We start from the raw sequence: 18,702 nt of genomic DNA, 5'->3' as shown, positions 1-18,702 counted from the left end.
TAGAGCGGACCTCCCGAGCGTGAGAAACGCAGCAGCTTTTTACGGACACGAGTGCATTGTGGGAAACCCAGTCTCAGCGTCCTGGCCCGGGGAACAGGGAGAGCAGGTGACCATGACGCTCTTCACCCGGGAGGAGCCCCGTCCTGCCCTAGGCTTGTTGAATTCTTTATTTTACTGAATTCCTACAAAGCCCTATTATTAATTCTGATTGTATGAATGGAGGAAATTGAGGTGCTGAGAAATCAAGTAACTTGTCCAGGTTTGTAACTGGGGGGTCCAAGTCCTAATCTAGACCCTCTGATTCCAGAGCCTACCCTCTTAACCAGTGGTCCTTATGGAGCAGAGTAATGGCTGAAGAGAAATTCTCCGCATTCCCATAGAAGGAAGCGAAGGCACACATTCTCTGTCTCTGTCACACACACACACACACTCACCTCATTCCTACCCATTTCTGTCATACACACACACACCCACACCCACACACACCCACACCATTCCTACCCATTTCTGTCTGTCTTTCACACACACACACACACACACCCCATTTTTTGCTCCAACTCCAGCCTAATTCTGCAGGGGCTTATTTCATTATTGGTTGTGGTGGGGGCAGTAATTTTGGAATCCACCCAAAAACATTGCAAAGAGCTCCGCTCACTATAGATTCTGTTTGGTCGCACGCTATCTTGCAAATCGTCATCCGTCCTCTTCTCTGGTTATGAAGAGCCGTTGTTTCGGGAACTGGGAGCACGGACCTTCCTTGTACTGGATTATTGACCGAATCAGCTGGTGATCGAGCAGTGTTGTCTCTGGGCCTGTTGTGGCCTGCATGATCCTTTCTGGGGGTCTTTGCTGGCAATACCATACCTTAGAGCTTCCGACCCCCTTCAAGTATGCGTGTGAGGGTCGAAGGTGCATCTAGCAGGACCGAGGGGTGTGTGTGGCAGGAAATGTCCCTGGCCGGGGGAGGAGATGTGGCAGGACATGGGGCATGCGGTGACAGCTCTGTCCCCCTTCTTTGATTATAAACTCACACACTCAGGTGGAACCTGTCTCGCCCACGGAGCTCAAGGATCCATTATTGAAAGATATGTTCTTATTTGGCCCAAAGGTCTTGGAAAAACAAATGGATTCTGCAGCTGCCCAAGTAGAACTGATTTGGGTCCCATTGCTTTAAGGGGCTGGACTTGGCCCCCAAGTGTTGTAATGCAGAACCTCACACAGTCCTCCCCTCACGGACCTCCCCTTGGGATTTAGGGCGCTGAGGTTCGTTGCTTTTAAGAACAGCCCCTGTGTGATAAATGGCCAAGGTTTTGTGGTTGACCTAATTTCCCTGGGTGATTCTCCCTCTCAAGCTTGTCATTCTGCCAGGATTAGTGAGTGTGTGGGCACACATGTGTGCGTGTGCATAGGCGTGCATGTGCATGCGTGTGGATATCTGTGTGCCCGGGCATATGCGCATGTGCATGTGTGTGCTAGTTGCGTGCACACCTATACACTCGTGCCTTGCATGTGCACACGTGTGCCGGTGTCTGTGTGCATGTCTGTGTGCACGTGTGCCCTTGCACATATGTGTGCATATCGGTGTGCCCGAGCATGTGTGTGGGTATGTATGCATGCCCATGTACGTGTGTGCACAGGTGTGCCTGCACGTGTGTGCCCATGCATGTGTGCATACCTGTGTGCCATGCATGTGTGCATATCAGTGTGCATGTGTGTGCATGTGTGTGCATGTGTGTGCATATCTGTGTGCCTGTGTATGTGTACACAGATGTGTCTGTGCTTGTGTGTGCATGCTTGTGCTTGTGCACACACACCTGTATGTGTGCCCATGCATGCATGTGCACATGTGTGTCCATGTATGTGTGCATGTACACGTGTGCCTGTGTGCGAGTGCATGTGCTCATGTGCGTGTGTGCACACACCACTCTGACTTTTCCCAATTGTCTAAATTATCTTTAAAAAGAAGGTTCCAGGAAGTGCATTAAAAAAACTATGATTCTCATGTGACTTCAAGTGTAAGCTGTCCTCTCGGGGTGGGGGATAAAAAGGCATTATTCTGGGCGCGCGCTCAGGACCCGAGCCTCTCTGATTGCTGCTGTTTCAGGACTGAAGCTGCAAGAACCAGCGGAAATTGAATTTTGAGATAACTTCACACTTTGCTTCACATTTTATTCACTCCTTCCTTCTGTCCATCATTCCATCAGATGCTATGTGACCACTGTTGCCAGAGTATGAACGTCCCGTCACGTGGAGTGTCTGGGCTAGAAGGGGAGGCAGAGAAGCGTGTTCTGAGACGTGCTGTGATAAAAATGTGGGGGTGAGTTGGGGCGTCTGGATGGCTCAATCAGGTTAGCGGCCAACTCTGGGTTTTGGCTCAGGGTGTGATCTCAGGGTCATGGGATCGAGCCCCATGTCAGGCTCTGCACTCAATAGGGAGTCTGCTAGAGATGTCCTCTCTCTTTGCCCCAACTCTCACTTGCACACTCTACCTCCCCCTCTCAAATAAATAAATAAATCTTCAAAAAATATTGGGGCGAGCTTGAGGGTCACAGGAGACGGCTCTGTGTTCAATCCTGTTTTAGGCACTTGCCCATGGAGTGGCCTTTGCTCCCGGGGCCCTTGTCTATAAAACGGAGATAAGATTAGCCCCTCGTTTATTCTGTGTCATTCCATGTCCCCCGTTCTGTTCCATCCTGGTCCACTCTGTTCTGCTCCATTTAAACACGGGCGTGGAGACCTAACCGAATCCGATTGACCACGCTGTGAAGTTTGGACCGGTCTTTGCCGGAATCCACACGTAGCAGCGCTGGGGGCGAGATGGGGAATGGCTGGGCGGGCGTCACCGAGGGGAAGGAAGGCCGCCTGGCTGGGGAGTGGGGGAGCGGGAGAACCCCCGCCTGGAAGGAGACTGCCAGAGTCTTGATGAGATGCCCGGTGCCTTTAACAGTTTTTAATTACAATTTAATAAATAAAAGGGAGAACAAAGGCTCATCAAGTCACCCTTCACTCTTCCTTGTTCAACAGCAGGCCGTTGAGAGGCTGGATTACCAACTGGCAGCGGGAGGGGAACGAAGCAGGGGAGGGGGCTGGGCGGCACCTGCAAGCCGGGCCTGGGGGGGACCCCTGCACGCGACTGCAGCAGCCCAGACTGTCCACCTCCCCACCTGCCCCCTGAGGCCGTCTATTTAAGGCTTCCAGCCGCGGAGGCTGCTGGTCTCCTCCTCTGTCTGTGCGCGGGGCTGACTCCCGTGGCAGGAAGAAGACTGGCCCCACCGCCTCCCCGTCTGTCTTCTCGCTGGCGTGCCTTTGAGTTGGGACATGGCGGCCTCCATCCTTTCTGCTCCTTTACCGACAGCGCAGTCCCATGTCCACTTGGCAGCGTCCGGTCCTGCCTGCCGAGGCCCCTCCCAGCCCCCTGACCGCAGCTCCCACATAGTTCTGCGTGTCCACGAGTCCGGGAGACCTTCGTGGGCTCGCGGCCACGTTCCCGACGCAGCTGTCACCACCCGCGGGGGGCGGGGGCGCGGAGAACAGGGCACCGTTCACACCATGAGGGGGCCTTGATTTTCCAGCTAATATTTACCTAAAACTAATTTCCTGCTACATCTGAACTGGGCGTGCGGGCGCTGCTGCTTGCTGAGCTGCCTTTCTCCCCTGAGAGCCGGGTGGGCCTGAGTGAGGAACAGCTTCTCCGGCAAACCGGGCCTGCTGGCCGTTCCCCTCTCCTGGCCTCTAGGAAGGGTGCTGGTCCCCGACTTGTCGGCTCGCGGCCTGCACTGTGGGGACTCCAGCCCGGTTCCCTTGACACCTTTGCGGTCTCCCCGGGAAGCCTGCTCGGGTCCCGTGCTTGCGGACGGGAGAGGTCACAGGCTCCTATTGGTCCTGTGGACTGACTGCAGGGGAACAGGGCCACGGGGGCACACTGACCCCAGCCTGGCGGCCTGGCGGCTCTCTCTGCTTGCACCGTGTCTGACCTGCTGAGAGGGGCCAGCAGCCCTTGTGAAGAGCTGCACCGTTCCAGAGAGCGGCAGGTGCTGTGAGCACAGGCTTGTCTGGGGAGGCGGGGACGGCGGCGGCTTGACGGGGCCCCGGACACGGACACGGGAGGTCTGGGGAGTGGCATCTGGATAGTGGGAGGGAGCTGCCAGGAGAGCTCCCGAGTATTCTGGAATGTTCCATCTGCCCCCTGCTATTGGGAGTGAGCGGTGTGCTGGAAAGGGCTGGGAGGTGCGGTGCGGTGGAGAGAGAGGCGTGTGGGAGGAGGCAGGTGGAGCTCGGCCTTTTCGATCGCCAGGGTGCAGGGCGAAGGCCATGCTGAGATCTGGAAGGACCGTGTGCCTGAGGACGGGTCGGCGGGCGGGGGATGGGGGCTGCTGTAGGAGACGTGGCAGGGGGAACGTTGCGGCCCAGGTTGGGAGCTGGGAAACAGTGTCTGCAACAGCAGCAGAGCCTCGTGGAAACGAGCCTGGCTTCTCCCGACGTCTAATTCCTTCTGCAGCATGTGTGTCCTTCCCTCCGCCTGAATTATGTGAGACGGCTGACCGAGCCCGGCCGCCGCGTTGTTTGGGTCTCTGGGCTCCGTCCCCCGCGTCTCCTGGCAGTGGTGTTCCAGCATCGCATTTTACTCTGGGTGCGGCATTGAATCATCCACGGTTGTATTCTGGGGCCCGAGCCCCACACACCTAATGACGTTCACGAAAGCTTTGAATGGGTGAATCGCTTGCTGGCGGGTGTGAGTGAGTGTGGGCAGAGCACTGCCAGAGCCCTGTGACCTTCTAACCTGTCAGACCATTCCCTCTGCCCGTCTGAGCTGTCCTGTGTTTCCAGAGCATTCTCTTCCTCCCTGGTGACTTGTCAGCCCAACGTCCAGTCACCTGGGAGCCTTAGCAAGCGAAGCAGACGTCCAGTAGAGGGACAGCACAGAACCGTGTGGAACAAAGACAGTAATCACCTTTTCCCACCATTCTCTGTCCCCTTAATTTTCCCTTAGTTTATGACAAGCTTTGCTAACTGAGATGGGCAGGGACGATGCACGCATTATTTTAGAACCAGAGAAAGACCCTAATGACATGTCCACTTTCAGAACACTCAGGGGTCCGCCCAGGAGAGAATGCAGCCTCCCTTTCTGCACGAGGATTTCGCCTGGAAGCCGGTGTCCAGTTGTAGCAGCGTCCGGGTTACAAACGCTGCATCGTGGGTGCCTGCGCTTCTTTCCTACAGGAGGGCTGGTGCCGGCCCCCTGCGCCTCTCTCCCTGCCGGGATCCCTCCAGGGCCCCCCTCCCCTGCACGTTTCCACCCCGCCCCTTGTGCCCAGAGCCCATGCTGCCATCTGGTCCCTGGCCCCTCGAGGGGTGCCCGGCCAGCTGGCAGGTGGTGCTCGGGCATGTGTGGGTGTTGGAAGCCACGGCCCGTCTCCCCCTGTGCCAGGCCGCCCCCGCCGTGGAGCGAGCCCGTGGCTAAACGCCTGGCCGCGGGCGCCCGTGGGCCCATGCCCAGCGCCGCCGTGCCAGCGATCTGCTTCATCCTCAAATCCTCATCTTGGCAGACTGAGCCCCTCGCCTGGCACGGTCGTCACGTTGAATCTCTGCTGTGATTTAAACGTCTCATTGCCGGCAGCTCTCCCTGCCACCCGCCGGGCCCAGCCGAGCCTCGTGCTCCCACATCCCATGTCTTGGTTTGCGTCTCCCTCCCGCGTGGCAGGAAGGGGATGGCGGCCGCTCGGGTCCTGTGGGCGGAGGTATGGGTGCTGAGTGACCACGGGAGAGGGCGTGTGCCGTGTTCTCAGCAGATGGGGCCATGATTCCTAACAACTTTCTTGATCTGGGGGGACATGAGGAATTTGCGATGAGTGTCAAATAGTGAACAAAGCTGGGCCTGGAAGGAGGGCGTTCCCTGGACAGGACTCTGGCCGGGGTCAGCAGCAGGGGCCCCGGCAGCACGGAGGGCACTGAGCCGGGGCGGGGGGCAGGCATCCCAGAGGTCGGGCACAGGGGTTTCTCTTTTCTAGGTGGGGATGAGGAGGCTGGAGGGAGCCAGAGGTGGGGACGTGGGATGGAGAGTCAGATAAGAAACTGGAGTGTTTGATTGGGAGGTCAGCCGTTCCCAGGAGGGCCTGTCTGCTGGCCGGCAAGGGCAGAGCAAGCAGCGCCCCCACCCCCCTGCACGGCTGAGCAGCATTGATATCCAAGAGGCCGCTGTCTTGGTTCGCAGCCAAAATCCAATAGGTGCCTCTCTCAAAGGGGGGATCCGGGGTCAGGATTGTGAGGGTCCGACACAGGTGTTGGGAGCTCAGTGAGGGACAAAGGAGCGGGGGTGGGAGGTCACAGAGTTGGCCCACGCCTGGTGAGCACGGAGACATCCTGGTCAGGGCAGGGTGTCAGGGGTGTGGTGGACAGTCTGGCGCCGGGGATGGGGCCTCTGACATGGTCAGAGCTGGGGACAGGCAAGCCGGACTAAGGTCGGTGCAGCCTCAGTCCCCGGAGGCCTGCCTGCCCAGGGCTCCAACCCTGCCCCTGCCCCTCACAGTCTGTGTCTTCAGACCAATGTTCTGTGCTCTCTGAACTTTGCTCCTTGTCTGTAACATCTAGAAGATGCCTATCAGAATCTCAACCCACTGAAATGATTGAATGGGAACATACAGAGAAATCCTACTGCGTGACCTGTTCTGAGACACAGATCTTTAGAGTCGGGAGCTGGCTTAGTGGTTGTGGGGGACTGGGCAGTGACAGGGGTGATGGCGGCCGGTCTGTCGGGCTGATGAAAACGGGGCTGGGCTGTGCTGATCTCTGCCAAATAAGGATGAGCACACCAAATACCGAATATGGCCACACCACGCACGTAAAAACGGTCACTTTGACGCTGGGCGTGTTTTCCTCATTTAAAAACAGCGGGAGTGGTAACCCCAGACTCACCTCCCTTATCTGCCTACTGGCCTTGCAGGTCCGACCACCGTGCCCCTGGGCGGGGGGAGTGGGGTGGGGTGGGGTGGCAGTCGCCCTGCCCTCCCACTTTGTCCTGCGGGCCATGAATACTGCACAGAGGCCTCTGGTTCTCCCTACCCCCCGCCCCCAGGCTGAGCTGGGCTGCTGCTGGGCCTTGGGGTAGCAAGCCCACCCGCACTTCCCTCCAAAGTTTGTCAGGCCCTGCGCCGTGTCGCCTTGGCCAGCGGCCGGGCGAACCGTCCTGGAATGTAGCCCCCCTTGCACCATGGCGCGTGTCTGCCAGCCCCAGCACCCTCAACTCTAGCTTGGCGTCTGCATGGGGCGCTGATCACGTGCTTAGGGCTCCCCCGACCTGGGCTGTTGGCGTGTCTGTGCCTAAGACAGAAGGAGGGGTGCCTGCTCCGGGTCGATGGGGCGAGCCTTGCAGAGGACTGGACAGCCAGCCCCAGACACAGGCCTGGGAGGCAGAGGGCGTCCAGACGGGACATGGAGGTTGGTACCTGCCCCCTCCGCAGTCCCTGGGAGTGGTCCCTGCGTTTACTGGAAACCCGAACGGGGAGTAGTTTTGTGGCTGTTCTAAGAGTTTAGCCCCAATTGTGTTCCCCTGTCAAGACCAGGAGCAGCCACTCCAGTTCTTAGAGTCCCACGTCAGGGCTGTTCCTTGGAGGACTTTTGTGTTCCTTTTCTGATACAGGCTGTCCTTTCCTTGGGGACTTCCCTATTTCCCCAGAGGGCAGAACAAATCCCTAAACGAGAAGCAGGCATTCCCTTGAAGCTACTCTTGAGGCATAAGGAGTGTGAGGAGAAACAGGGTGAAGTTCACAAAGTGTGGATCTCAGTGACCTGATAAGGTCTGCAAACATGTTGCGTTTTTCAGTTCTGAGTTCGTCGCCGATGTTTAAAACCGAACGTCCACGCGTTTCCCACCCTAGTCCAGATTTCTGACAGTTTTCTTGAAAGAAACCAGGGGTTCTGGCACCACTGGCTCTGCTTCCGTGTGGCCACAATCACCTTGCAGGGACGGATGGCCCTTCCTTCTTCAGTTGTCCCCAGCCTCCCCTGCCGGCTTTGTTCATCCCCTTTCCTGGCCTGCCACACTGGCATCTGCTTTTGACCTGGTATAGGATTTGCTGTTAAACTCTCAGGTCTTTGTTCTTGCTCAGCCGGCAACATGGCCAAGCCAAAAAGCCCCTTTATGCTTCCCTTTTGGGCCTGAGATGCAGCAAGGCCACGAGGGGACGTGAGACCTGGACGGACCTGAGAATGCCGGCCGAAGTTAGAGATGCTTCACGGAATTCAAGGTGCGGTTCACCCAAATTAGGGGACTATGAGCTCAGCTCACCCGTCGCTTCAGAGACAGTGTTTAGCTGATGGAACACGATTTCCTATTTCCATAAATAATCCTGCCAAGCAAGTGATTTAATTGATTTAATGAGTCGTGCTGCGGGAATCAGGCCTGGCTGAGGGTGCGTGTTTATTTCCGGTTCCATCTGTGGAAATTTCCTGGGGATTGGGGTGTTAGTGCGGGGTTTTGGGCTTTCACTAGAATTTGTCTCTGCCCTCGGAGCATGGATGGATGATGTTCTGAGCTGAGCAGCCGTGGCGATCCCATCGGAGGTGGGAGACCTGAAAATAAGACTTCTTTCCAGCCTAAGGCCACATCACGTCACATCTCAGATTTTGTCCAAGGGCAAGTGAGCAAAGATGCTGACATGATGGCTGTTTTCCATTGGACTCACTTGGTGATAAACTCCGAAGTGGCGTTTCCTCCAGAGATCCTCGTTCAGTGTCTCTCAGCATGGTGCCATCTCTGTGTGCACTTAGGGAGGGCCGTTCATTCATTCCTTCTCTCACTCACTCCTTCAGTGAGTCGGCAGGTCTCGAGTTGGTGGCTTGCCACCAGGGGACATACGTTGGTGGTCCCAGGGCAGTGGGGGCATTCTCCTGGGATCGGGTTGACAGAGGCCAGGGAGGCCGACAAGCCTCCCGCCATGCACAGGGCAGGCCTGAGCAACAGAGAATGATCTAGCCTCAAATTTCAGCAGTGCTGAGCTTGAAGACTGACCAGATCCTCCCCAAGTGTGTTATCACCCACACTGTTGTAGGCGTTGGGGACAAGGTGGTGAACAGGATGGAGAATGTCTTTGTTCTCGTGGGACCTATATTCTAGGAGTGCGGGAGAGGAGGACAGACGGTTGCTAACTTAACCAGGTAACTTAAGTTCATGTGCCAACGGGAATGAGGGTGACGTGGTAGAGATGTCTGGAGGGCACAGTGTCTGTTGGAGTAGCTTTGGAATTCCTCTTTGGTGAGGAAATGTATCTGTTGGGAATGATGTCATTGAAAAGTAAGAAAATGTGACCTACCATGGCTTAAATAAGTGGTGGGTGTCATTTTTCACCAAGAAGCCTGAAAGTAGGGAACTACTGATGGAAACTCAGGGCCAGCGTCTCCTGTAATTCTCTTGGGTTTTTTTCCCTCGAGGTCAAAAAGTGTCTGTTGTAGCTCCAGCCACTGCATCTGTGCTCATTGTGGGGAAAACGGCACCAGACCATCTGGCTCCATTACCAGGAAAGTAGGAGGTATCCTAAAAGCTTCCTCAACAGACTTCTTATAAGCCAGTGGGTACATCTGCCTTGCCAGACATCCAGGGCTGCAAGGGAGGTTGGATCAGCTACTATTTATCCTTCCTAGCCTCTCCGGTGGAGGCAGGTGTGGGAGAGAGACCCTCAGGGACCCCAGGGGGTCAGGCCAGCCGGCTGTAAGGGGCCGGCCACCTGTGACAGTGAGCTGAGCCGGTAATGACAAGAAGGCACTGGGCATCTGAAGACCCAGGGACGATGGATGTGGTGGAGGGACCGTGTTGCTGAGGCCTGGAGACTGGTCCTAAAGAGGGGTGAGTGCTGGGTCCTGGCAGACGGCGCTCACAAGGCCAGAAGGTCTGCTTCTGTGAGTGTCTCAGGGACTGTCCGAGCTCCCGGTGGCTGCTATTACCAGTGTCCACAGCACACGTGGTCAGGTGTCCTTGGTCTGAGATCAAGGTCTGATCTGGAGGCTCTCGGGAGGCTGTTCCCCACCTCTTCCTCTCCCATCCGTGTGTCTGCCCACCCCCGCCCCCCACCACCATCGTATGTCTCTTACAGGGACAGAAGTTATTAGACGTAGGGCACCCCTGCGTGATCGGAGGTGATCTCATCTCAAAGACCTTCACTGAGTGTCTGCCAAGACCCTTTCCCCAAATGACATAACCTTCATGGTGACTCTACGGATTAGGGTGTGGGTACGTGTTTTGGGGGGTCAGCTCTGAGCCCCGACGGACCAGGAGAACAGGTGAAGGGGCGGACGCCTGCTTCTCGGACGGCAGACATGGTCTGCGTGGGCTCTGCTCGCGGCTGGGCATCCTGTGACCCCTCAGGAGGTTACGCTGGCCCCGCGGTGTCGGGGACGCTCTGCTTGTGTTCGTGGCATGTCTTCCCTTGGATCTTGTCTTTTTATGTCCAACCACGTGCTATGGTTTTGAAACTGATTTATAACCCGTCACCGGAGCTCTGGCTGTGTGTGAGTTCCGTGGTGAACATGCCCAAACCCCGTGCTTGGCACTCGACGGGTGGCTTCTCAGCTCCTTGCCTTGGTCTGGGCCGTTCCACACACGGAGAGCTGTTCCGTGTTCTCACGAGCCGCCACGCTGTCAGACTGGCCACCACGCAGGAGGGCTGCAGAGCCGGGCTTGTGTGTGGGTTCACGTGCCCAGTGTCCCTCTGTCTGAGACCCAGCCCAGCTTCCTTACCTGGGAGGGCAGGTGCCGGGGTCCACGGGGCTGCAGGCTACCCATGGGGGGATGACTAGGGAGGCAAGTCTCCCGTGGCCACTGCCCCCTCCCACTCAGAGCGTGGCTGGAGAGCCGTGGGGCATTTTGGGCTGAGGACCAGGATCTAGGTCACAGGGGACACGGCTCCCAGGGCCCTCACCTCCTCGGGGGTCCGCAGGTGTCATACGGACAAGGCCCCAGCCTGCTGAGCACGTGGTTCTTCCAGCAGGACCAGGACCCTGGTGAGCCGCTCACTGGCCTCCACAAACAGCCAGGATGCTCCTGTGGGTTGGAAGGTCCCAAGGGTCCTGGGGTTCCCTCCCAGGCTGGGGTGGGGCGGCGACCGGCAGTCTGGTGCTTTGTGGCCACCACCCGTGGCTGCCCACCTCCTACTTCCTGTTTGTCCCTCTGGACCCGCTCCGCACCTGCTCTGGCCCCAGCGGGCGGGCCGCCTGGACGCCACCCAGTTGGGTGGCCGGGCTCGGGGTGGGGGGGCAGCCCCTCCCCATCCCTCTCTGCCCTTCCTTGTCCTCCCTTCCTCCCTCCTACCTCCTTCCCTCCCTGCCCTCCCTCCCCTCCTTCTCCTGACCCCCTTCCCTCCTTCTTACGCACCCCTCCCATCTCCCCTCCCTCCCTCCCTTTCTCTACGCACCTCTTCTCTCATCTCTCATCTCTCCTTCGTGTGCTCCCTCCTCCTTCCCTCCGCCCTCTTTCCTCTCCTCACCCTCCTTCCTCCCTCCCTCCCTATCTCCCCTTCTTTCCTCCTTCTCCCTCCTCCCTTCCCTCCCCGCCGCCCCTCCCCCTCCCCTCACGTTGCCCCCTCTCCCACGCTGCCCTGCCTTCCTTGGGTCATGGTGATTCCTCTTTCTCTTCCCTCTTCCGCGTTAGGTGGGCTTCGAGCTGCTGCCGGCCCAGGGAGACGCCCCCACCTTTTCATTCCTGTGTCCTGCCCACAACTCTGTAAACAATGTTTCTACTCAGTTCTCTTCAAATTACCCAATTTAAGTGAGCCATCTGTTTCCAGCCAGGATCGGGATCGACTACAGTCTGTCAAGTCCCTTTTGTCCTTAAAAGACGGGGACATCGCCTTCCTCCCCCCATCCTTTCCTACCTCCTGTCTTTGTTCATCCTTTCTTCTTCCTACCTCCTGCCCTGCCCATCTCTTCTGGGCCCTTCCCTAGCCCCCTCCCCTCCCCCTGCCTTCCCTCCCTCCCCTCCCCCTGCCTTCCCACCCCTCCCTTCCTCCCCCCTCCTTCCTCTCTCCCCGCTTCCCCTCTCCCCTCCCCGCCTCATTTGATAAACAGCATGTATGCCAGGCCCTGTACCAGGCATGGGAACTTGTTGCCTCTTTCCTGCAGAGCTCAGACCAAACCCAAGCAGGCAGCAGTGAGATAGGGGTGGACTGATGGGATGTGATCAGTGTTCTGGGATCTTAGACCAAGACGACTCTTACGGAACTTGTCCTGCCTTTGTCTACCTACGTACCTTCCTCCCTGTCTGTAAGTAGGCTCCATGCTGGCCGTGGAGCCCAACGTGGGCCTTGAACTCACGACCTGAAGATCACGTAGTCCTGCCTTTGACAGTAACTTTGGAGAACATTGGGGTAAAGAAAGAGCTGTTTGGTGCCCAGGAGTGCCGCATGGCGGGTGGGGGAGGAGCCGGAGCGAGAGCCACTGGGGACGCAGGGGCAGGCAAAACCCGGTTTCACAGCCTCTTGTCCCGATGGCCCTGCTTTCAAGCTCCTGTGAGGTCCTTGTTTCTGTGTTTGTTTTAAAGCCTTTAGTGTGGACTTTGGAAGGAAGGGGGCCTTTGGGGGGAACTTGCAGAAAAGCTGCAAGAACAGGTTCCATGGTCCCCGGTGGGGGCGGCTGCTGCTTGCGTGCCACCCCTAGGCTGTCCCCGGGTCCCCGGGTCCCCTTCTCTGAGGGGCCTGCAGACAGCGCGCCGCCTTGACAGCACTCTTCCCCTGCTCGTTTCCCAAGAGCGAGAACACCCCCTCTCAAAACCACGGGAAACCCGCGAGGCTGCCCGTCGAGCTCTGATACGGTACTATGACTCAGTCCATCTAGGTGACATTCACATTGTTCACCTTGTCCCGTAAGACCCTTCGTAGCTGTTCCTTTTCCTTTTGTCCCCCAGCAGGACCCAACCCAGGTCCCGGGTGGTGCTGACTCCGGCCGCTCCCAATCCCCCGGAGTCTCCTGGGAGCAGGGTCTCAGCCTTTCTGTCTCTGTGCTCACTTGACCGTCTTTGAGGGACACGGGACAATGTCACAGTTGCCCCCAATGTCACAGTTGCCCCCAATGTGGGGTGTGTGGGGCGCGCCCCGTGACTGCGCTCAGATTCTGTGTTCTGGCAGGAGGTGCCGGCTCCTGTGGGGGCCTGGGTGAGTGCTGACACCTGCCACGGGTTTTGGGGGATGAGCACCGGGGTCAATGGGCTGGGGGCCAGTCGCCGATATCCTTCATCGCTGTGAAGTGACCACGGTCCCCTCTGTGGTTGGCAGGTAGTTTGTGGGGAGGGACCGTGAGACCGGGTCACGGGAAGTCCCTGTTTCTCATCGAACGTGCCCCATGTTAGCGTCCGTGGCCGACTCTTACCCACAACGATACCTGCTTCTTACAACACTTACAATGTGGTGGATTTTTTTGATCCTTCGACGGTTATTTGTTGGCTTTCCTCTGTAAGGAAACCTGGGGGATGCCTGGGGGACTCAGTCGGTTACATGTCTGCCTTCAGCTCAGGTCGTGATCCCGGGGTCCTGGGATCGAGTCCTGCATCGGGCTCCCTGCTTAGTGGGGATTCTGCTTCTCCCTCTGCCTCCCACTCCCCTTGCTTGTGCTCCTTCTCTGTCAAATAAGTAAATAAAATCTTAAATAAACAAAAAAAGAAAAGCTTTCCTCTTTCTCCCCATTTATATATTTTTTATTTATTTATGTTAGTGTGGATTAATGGATCATAGCTTTGTTCTGGGTTTAGACTTATTATCATCCATCACGTCCCTTAATGCACAGAGGAAACGGCCCAGGGAGCTCCTTCAAGGCCCCTGCGCTCTGTGTGGCCCCCGTTTCTGACCTCTGGTGTCATACGCTGCTCCCAGCTCATAGCCCATTGGGCATGTTCCCTACTCCGGTCCCAGAATTAGCCCTCTTCTCCAAGGACTGTGGCTTTTTTTTCTTTTCTTTTTCTTCTTAAATTTATTTACTCATTTGACAGAGATCACAAGTAGGCAGAGAGGGGGAGGGAGAGGGGAAAGCAGGCTCCCTGCTGAGCAGAGAGCCTGATTTGGGGCTTGAACCTAGGACCCTGAGATCATGACCTGAGCTGAAGGCAGAGCTTTAATCCACTGAGCCACCCAGGCGCCCCAGGACCGTGGTTTCTTTTGTTGGAGAACGGTATTTAGCAACCAAGATCTGGGTGCTGGGTGTGGGCGTGCCCGCTGGGGCGTCCCTGTTTCCGGCCACAGCAGACAGAGCCGGGCCGAGAGTGCGCGTCCGGGGCTGCGTGCTCCCGTCCGGGGCTGCGTGCTCCCATCCGGTGCTCCCATCGGCCTGCACGTCCCTTCCCTCCTGTCTGAGGCAAGGAGCTCACGGTGCTGCTTCCAAGCCCGGTGGCTGCTGGCCCGCAGCTGGATCTGTCCGCAGCAGGAATGCGGGCCTGTCCCTGCGCTGAGCCCCCCCAGAACGGAACCGGTGGCCTGGCTCCACTGGGCTCGGGGTGACCGTGAGCTGCGGTCACGGCTCTCGCCCGTAAATATTTAAGAGGTGGTTCGGCTTTCAGACAAAGCCCATCGGTGGTAAAGATCAAGGTTTTGGACCTTTTGTCAATTTACTCGGTGAAATACGATCTTCCTGGTCCATTTTTTCCCCAAATGTCATCGACTCCTTTTTTCCTAGTTGAAGTAGCCACGTTTTCTCCAAACGCAGAACAGGGAAGACGCAAGAGTTCGGCGCATGTGAATGCAAACCGGAAAATTCCCTTTCCTGCTGCAGAAGCCAGGCGCCGGCAGCGGCTCGCGGGCCGTGGCTGTGGCGTTTCAGAACCAGAGGCCTCTGGCTGGCACCCGGGGCGGCCGCGGAAGGTGGTCGTGGGATCTGTGAGGGGGCCTGAGGGAGGGGGACCCGAGCCCGTGCTGGGCAGCTCTCCCTGCAGCCGGGCTGGCCTCGCCGGGCCCGTGGCTCCGGGGGGGCCGGGAGTCGGTGTGGTCTCTCCTAGGGCTCCGGGGGTGGGGCTGAGGGGGGGACGGGGAAATAAATCAAGCACCTTGCGTTTCGGCCTCACGTGGCCGAGCTCTCTGCTCCTAACTAGATCCACACTTGACACGTGGCCGGGCTCCTGTCCAGCTGTTCCTCCTCTGAGTTTGAATATTCTCAGCACACGCATATTTAACGAGAGATAAAATATACACCGAAAGGGAAATTTAAAGAAGAAGCATGTTGGTGGCCCCTTCAGAGGAGCGTCAGAGACGAAATCACAGACTTCGTGGAAGACGGTGAGGGAGGCACACCCTGTGCTGTGGGCCCCTTCTTCTCTGTCCCCGGGGGCAGGTGCAGGTCCTTGTGGGGGATTTTGTTAAGGCCTTAAGCCTGGTTTGGGAAGGGTGCCTGCAGGGCTTGTCACACTCCCTGGCCCCAGACGGTCTCTAATAGGGAAAGACTCAGCTCGGGGCCGTTCCCAGGTACTGTTGTGTGGCCCACGTCCCGTGGCCACATCACACCGGTGGCCTGTCCTGCACTTTGCTCGAGCAGTGCCTTCTTTTAATTTTGCCTTTCTGAGCTCCCGGGTCCCCTCGGGCAGCCGGCATGGCACACCCCTTCCCACCCATGCCCGGTTGCACGGAAAAGCAGAATGATCCCTTCCAAAACGCAACGCTGAGCCCTGGATGGGGGCTCAGGCTAGTCTCCGTTCTCAGACCCAGCCCCGCTCCATCCGAGCCTTCCCAACCCACGCTGAGCGCCTTCCTGTGACATTTACAGAGCAGGTGGATTTTTGTTTTTGTCCTTTTTAAACAAGACTGTATAAATTTTGGTTCAAGAAAACATTGCTTGCAATCTCTTTGATATTTTCCTGCAAGATCAGGAGGTTCCCATTTATTCGTGGCATTTTCCTTCCAAGGCCTAGGTCTAGATGAGAAATTATAGGGTCAGTTGCTTCTTTGGGAAGGAACTCTCTCTCTCCCCTGCCCCCTCTGCCCCCTCTGCCTCTCTGCCCCACTCCCCCCAGAAAGCCATGATGGGTTAGGAAAACCGGTGCTTCCTCAGCCGCAGGCTGGAGAAAAGGGGTCTTCACGCAACGGGGCCAACTCTGGGCTCTTCTGGACAAAGAGTACACCAGCGTTCGTGTTAGAGAGAGTGAGGCTTCCCTTCGGACTTCACATGCCAAGACTGGTGTGGGGGGCATGCTAGGGGTGCACGGCCTCATGGGTGCAGGCGGGAGGCCCCCACCCAGGTGGGTGTGCGTGGGAGGTGAGGCGCTCTGATGCTCACAGTTACCAGAGGGCTGCGCCCAGGAGGCAAGGCCCTGATGCAGCGTTCAAAGCAGTTCTGGGTGGAGGCCAGACAGGGAGCTGGCCTGACTGCTGCAGGAGGCTCTCGCATGCCCGGGGCTCGGTGGGGGGGGGGGGGGGGTAAGAATGCAATCGCACCTGTGAGATGGCCCCCCTGAGAGCACGGTGCACCCCAGGCCAGCTTGCTGGGAAATGCCTCTTGCTTTTGGTTCCAAAGGAGCAGACACAGTCTTCAGGGTTTCCGAGAGCCGGTGATCACACCGTCTTGGGTCTGCCCGCACGTGCTGCCGTGTCTTCACGCTTCTTCAGCTCCGGTCCCTCCCTCTGTGCAGCCTCCTCTCCCCACAGAGCTTTGGGATACCAGGTCTCACCTGACTGGGGGTTTTCCTGCGCCCGTGGGCAGAAGCGGCACCTACTCCCACAATCCCCTCTCCCTTTTGGGGAGGCGGCTGGGCCTCAGACCCTCCCTGTCGAGGTGGTTGTCTCGGTTGTCCTGAGAAGCCCAGATGTGGGCGGAATGTGTGGGGAGGGAGGGGATGGGTGTGCCTTGGGGCCCGGGTGATGGGGACACTGAGGCCTGCAGGGTCCTGGGGAATGGGGAGCCACAGACGGCAGGGGCCTGAGCCTCTGGGTTGAGGGGAATCAGCCACCAACTGGGACCACTTGGTCTGATGGGTTGTGTGAGAAATAAACGTACGTTGTGTCGAACCGCACACTCAGTGCGTGACCTGGCCCAGAAGCTGGTGGGTTGCTGACCGGCACACGTCACAGGATTCCGTCTGCTGGTACTTCTTGTCCCTCAGCTCCCACCCCAACTCCTCCAACTTGCTGCCACTGTATGGGCAGGAACCCAGGAGGCCCGTGAATGGGGCCTCCAAGGGCTTGTCTCCCCAGAGCCATGGGGCCCACGTGGCTGGGACAGCAGCACAAAACCTGGTGCATAGGGTCCCCACCGTTCCGCTGTTTTTGCGGCAAAAGTTACCATGCATGATCTATGTTTTTTCATAATTACAGTAATTTCAGGTTGTTTTTACTGGATTAGTAGGGTAACATATTCATTGTAGAAATTTTTTTCGAAGTGTAGGAAATAATTCAGAAAAAATTTAAGTCACCCGTGGAGACATCCCGCCGAGGTCATGGCGGTACGCTTCCTGCTTGGCTCTGATTTTGCTGAGGGTTTGGGAAATGTCGTCTGAGGGTTGAGTGCGTTCTGAGGGGATATTGGGGAGTGCCTGTTTCCATGTAAACGACGACTGTGGTATTTCGTCGTGCTGAAAGATACGCTGATTCCATTGTAACCCTTCTTGTCCTTCAGGATCAACTTATGGGAGTGGGTTTCTGCGTCGGACACCCGTTGTTTAGGTGCTGGTGACAAACGGGGCCGGGCGGCCCCACAAAGAGCCACACCACTCTCTCCTGATGGCAGGGGGCACAGAAGGGGCTTTGCCCCTTCTCTTGAGAGCCTCGGGGACACTTGTTTCACTTATTATTTATTATAGAAAAGTCAGCGGATGCAGCTGCGTCGTGGTTAAGGAGACACTGACCGGTGATGCGCGAGCTCCGTGACACCCCATGCTGGGACGTGGGCCCGCCCTTCAGTCCGGAGTACCGGGCACACAGTGTGTCTGCGAGCTTTGACTCGTGCCAGAAAGCCATGGGGACAGAGAGTCATTAAGAGCAGCCTGAGTACAAACGAGTCACCTCTACGGTGTAGACGTGCTTCCGTGTTCACAGGTCCCAGTGCTTGGGTGGAGCGTGAAGGTCCTTGACTGGAGGTTCGGGGTTTTGTTTGTTTTTCTTTAAAAGCTTGGGAGCTCAAGCAAAGCTATTAAGTGATTGACTCATTAGAGAGGGCTTTAGTGAGTCCACTCAGTGAGGCAAGGGAGGACCAAAATGTAAAGCCTTGGTTTGGGATTTCTATTGGTTGGGAATCTTTCCTTTAAGAGAAAAATGCAAAGTGGTTTAAGCATTAAGAGGGAGTGGATGGAGTCAGGTTAACTCCATGTCACGAACCAGGACTTGGTTTCTTTTCAATCTCGTCTGTGCTGCTTTGGAGTTAAAGCTGGCCTCCTTGTAGCACCAAGTGGCTTCTTGCTCCCTTAAGTCCCGTAGGAAAGACCATGACTTTCCCCAGTGTTAGAGGCCGCTCTGGACTGGCGTGGATCTCAGGCTCATCTGGTTGCTTGGGCCTGGAGCATGGAGTGTGTTGACTGGTTTCTAAGCCCACCCGGGCTGCTGTAACGGAATCCCACGGATGAGACTTACGGGACAGCACACATTTGTGCATCATAGTCTGGGGTCTGGAAGCCAAGGCGGGCGTTGCGGTGGGCAGGTTCTGGTGAGACCCTTTCCTGGGTTGCCGCCAGCCAGTCTCCCACTGTGTTTTCATGCTGTGGGAGGACCAGGGAGCTGTCTGGGGCTTCTTTTATAGAAGCACAAATCCCAT

The sequence above is a fragment of the Martes martes genome (assembly GCF_963455335.1).
Source record: "Martes martes genome assembly, chromosome: 13".
NCBI classification, from domain to species: domain Eukaryota; kingdom Metazoa; phylum Chordata; class Mammalia; order Carnivora; family Mustelidae; genus Martes; species Martes martes.
This window is presented reverse-complemented; position numbering follows the sequence as displayed.